This window comes from Condylura cristata, unplaced genomic scaffold (genome assembly GCF_000260355.1).
Source record: "Condylura cristata isolate star-nosed mole 26May11 unplaced genomic scaffold, ConCri1.0 scaffold00003, whole genome shotgun sequence".
Lineage (NCBI taxonomy): Eukaryota > Metazoa > Chordata > Mammalia > Eulipotyphla > Talpidae > Condylura > Condylura cristata.
The window spans coordinates 12,719,009-12,722,889 of NW_004567104.1; the positions used below are offsets into that span (position 1 = coordinate 12,719,009).

The 3,881-nt window shown below is 37.1% G+C and overlaps 1 protein-coding gene across 1 annotated transcript in view; it reads left to right on the plus strand.

Moving 5' to 3' along the window:
- The window catches only part of NAALADL2 (N-acetylated alpha-linked acidic dipeptidase-like 2), an 880,510-nt gene that overhangs the window by 87,118 nt on the left and 789,511 nt on the right, over positions 1-3,881 (plus strand). The gene's annotated exons all lie outside the window — the stretch shown is intronic.

The following is a 3,881-nucleotide window of genomic DNA, read 5'->3' on the forward strand; positions in this document are numbered from 1 at the left end:
AGGCAGATCAATGAAATACGCTGCTGAGGGAATCAGTGATGAGACAGGAGAAGTCTGCTGCACCATGTGGGTCAGCTCCATGGACATAGATTGACTCATGTTGCAGTGGCTGCCCATAGTTTCATGGTGCTAAGACTTAGACCCATTAACCACCAGAAAGACCCCTTAGTGATGTCAAATTACCCTATTATATGGCCTGAACCATTGATACTCAATAACGGAAGATTTTGAAAATGTGGTGTGTCAAATGTGACCTAGGTGTACAAAAAGATCCAAAATGAATGATTCTCTCAAAGAATAACAGAGCACATTTTTATAATAAATATGAATACTTCAGTAAAAATATACCTGTGGGTGTTTTTTTAATAAGTTATTTAATAATTTGTATCAAAAATATTCGTGTGGAAAAACGAGACTTTTACAACTTGTTTTAGTGCTTATATACATAGGGAAAAAAAGGAGAAATTAGAAAAACACTGAAAATGTATTCGATTGGATGCATTTTAAATTATTTTGGGGGCAGATCTTATAACCATTGTAATGTTTGAATTATATAATATTTTTCAGAAGTCTTCCCTGTCCTGCTTAATATAGTTAGCAGTTATATACCTTTATATTTTGTCATGGTTTTGTAAACTATTGTTTTTATGTTTATCTCTGCTGTAGTATTGTGAGCTGGTGAGAACCAAGTATTATTTATCCTGATATCACACTGTGTATGAAGTGCTTGATACATAATAGAAGCTAAATATGTTAAAACATTGAAATATTTTTTTAAAAAAATCAGAAAGAAAGAGCCTCATAAACATTTTTTTTTTTCCAAATAGAACAGTTTCCTATTAAAGACTGCTATGTTTGGTAGAAATTTACAATGGCAAGGAAACAAATTATTCAGTTATTTAAATAAAGAAAGAACATAATCACTTGTTACATTATCTAGCAATATAAATAATTTTGAAGGTCAAAATTACCATAAAGAACTTAAGCATGGATATGCCATTATAATTTGATTCTGTATAGTGTTTTGCATATTATTTAAATATTTTGAAAAAAAACTACCTTTATGACATCTTCAAATGGGGATTCAATATATTCATTTGCATTTTTGTGATTTTTAAAAATGATTCAACCAATTTGTATTCACCTATAGTGAAATAATTACTCATTTATATATATTTTAAGCATGTTTATATTGTGCCTAGCACTCACAGAATTTCCAGAGCCAATTGTCTGTTATGAAACATGTCATATATTCACAGAGCTCATATTTTAATGGCAGAAAAAAGTAAGCAGAAAGTCAATATATATGACCTAGGGAAGAGAAAAAGAATTGGTATATATAAAGGTAATGGTAGGTAAAGCCTGGCATAGGTTAAAATCACCAAGATGATTGTGGAAATTGAGAGAGTATTCTAGAGTGAGGTTAGAAACACTTCATTATTTAGAGGTTTGCCAGAACAGTATAATCCATGAAAAATACATGAGGGAGGATGGTACCAAAAATCCTAAAGAATGAAAAAGCGTTTCAATAAGGAGAGAGTAGGTTGTACTGCGAGGGGTAGAAGGCGAGGGCACAGTATTAAGCATTGGGTTTCATAAGGTGGTGGTGTCTTGGGCCCTTGCATTGCCATCGCTATTTGTAATATTAGCAGAAGTAACACTTTTCATAAGGAGCACCTACAGACCCTTTAGGGATAGGCACTGTTAAAATGCTCAGCAGGTCTTAAGAATTTACTTTAAAACAAAAGAACTGCCTAACTGCAAATATCTAATTGGGTAGGGCTAAATGAAGACTGGAGGTGGTTGCGTTTGTTATCTCTTGCTTCTTTAAAGCTCATACGTAGGGCCCGCCCTGGTGGCACTACAGGTTAAAGCAAACACAAAGAAGCAAAAGTCACTTCAGCATGAATTTGAGGTCCACCCCAGAGGTGACCCACATGTCACAGCAGACCTCTCCTGACCCACCCACTGCTCCCCTCAGCAGTGTACTTTGTTAGTCAACCTGGACTGTCCCCCCACTCAGTGTCTGGTGAATCCTCTCACCGCCCCTGCACCTCTGGCCTATACCTCAGCTCTGTATGCACAAATAAATAAATCTTAAAAAAAAATCTAAACCTGAGTGGTTTAAAAGCAACACACATTTATAGTTATGCCAACACTATGGATCAGAATTTTACAAGCAGATTTTTTGGTTGGTATCCCAGGTCTCATGGGTAGCAGTTGAGATGTTGGATGCAATTTCAGGTCCTCTTGTAAGACTTGGCTCGTTCATCAAACTGTTGGTTGTTGGTTTCAGTCTTTGTCACTCATTGGCAGAATCTCACAATTATTTGCATTCAAGCCTTAAACAGAGCTGCTCTCAGTGCAGCAGCAGGTTCTCCTCTTTTTTTTTTTTAAGATTTTATTTATTTATGCATACAGAACTGTGGTACATGCCAGAGGTGCAGGGGCAGTGAGAGGATTCACCAGGATTGGGGAGCAGAACAGGAAGATAGATGGTGAACACTGTTGAGAGGAGCAGCGGGTGGGCCAAGAGAGGTCTCTGCCGTGCCATGTGGGTCATCTTTGGGGCGGGGATCGAACTCATGCTGAAGTGGCTTTAGCTTCTTAGTGCTGTGGTTTAACATGCTGCACCATCAGGGAGGGCCCCAGATGTTTGTCTTTTAAGCCACTATTTCAGTGGTGAAGGAGTGGAGATTTCAAATATATTTAATTATTTTGAGAGTAGCTGAGAGAGATGCTAATAACAAAAAAATGAAATATGAAATGAAAGATTTTTTTTTTCTTCTTAATGACATTAAGGTATATTGTGTTTATATGAGTGTGAGGTATTTACAGAGGAGAGAGAGGGAACATATCCTAGAAATCTTGAGTAGCTCTGATGAGAGAGAAGCCATATAAAAAGGAGCAGGGACACTGCTGTCACAGAGATCAGAGGGAATGTAGAACACAAGGGGTATAGAGAAGGAGAAATTGGGATAATTTTTGGAGGGAAAATAAGGGTAATTTAGGTACTGTTTTTTTTTTTCCATAAGAAAGAGTAAATGGAGCCTCCCTGATGGTGCAGAGGGTTAATCTCAGCACTATAAAGCTATCAGCAGCCATTGCAGCATAAGTTCAATCCCCACACAGGGAGCTGACCACATGGCACAGCAGACCTCTCCTGTCTTATTCCCTGTTCCCTTCAGTAGTCTATTTCAGGATTTGCCTGTTCTGCTCTCCACTCTGTTTCTGGTGAATACTCTAACCTCTCACACCTCTGGTCTGTACCCCAGTTCTTCCATGCATAAATGAATAAATGTTAAAAAAAAAGAGAGAGAGAGAAAGATAGTAAATGACAATAGCAGTGGATAATGCAAAGTAAGGAGGGGGAAGATTCTGGGATTTAAGAAAGGAAATGAAACAGTTAGCTTGGAGAATAGGAGACTGCCTTTCCAATGGAAGGTATAGAAAATTGTCAGGCATTTGTGAGTGCCCACTGGAGATTAATGATCATAAATATAAGTGAGTCCAGTCAGCACATTATGGAATTATGACTGTCTTGGGCCAGATCATTAACATGTGACTGAATTATTACAGTAGTTACTTAATTGATCTTCTTCCCCCTGGATCTCCCTTGTTACAGCCATACAAATCTTAAAACACTTTTCTGAGTAAGTTAAGCTCTAGATCAAAAAGCATTCACTATTTATTCTGGATTTTTAGGACCAAGTATACTCAGTTTTATCTGAGGCCAGTCATAAAATGGACTTAGTCTGCATCTCCACCAACAGAATATCTGGCCAGTAACCAGTCTGTGTATATTTGTGTGTGTGCATTATATATTCTATGTAGAAATATATATATATATATATATATACTCACACACATATATACATTGT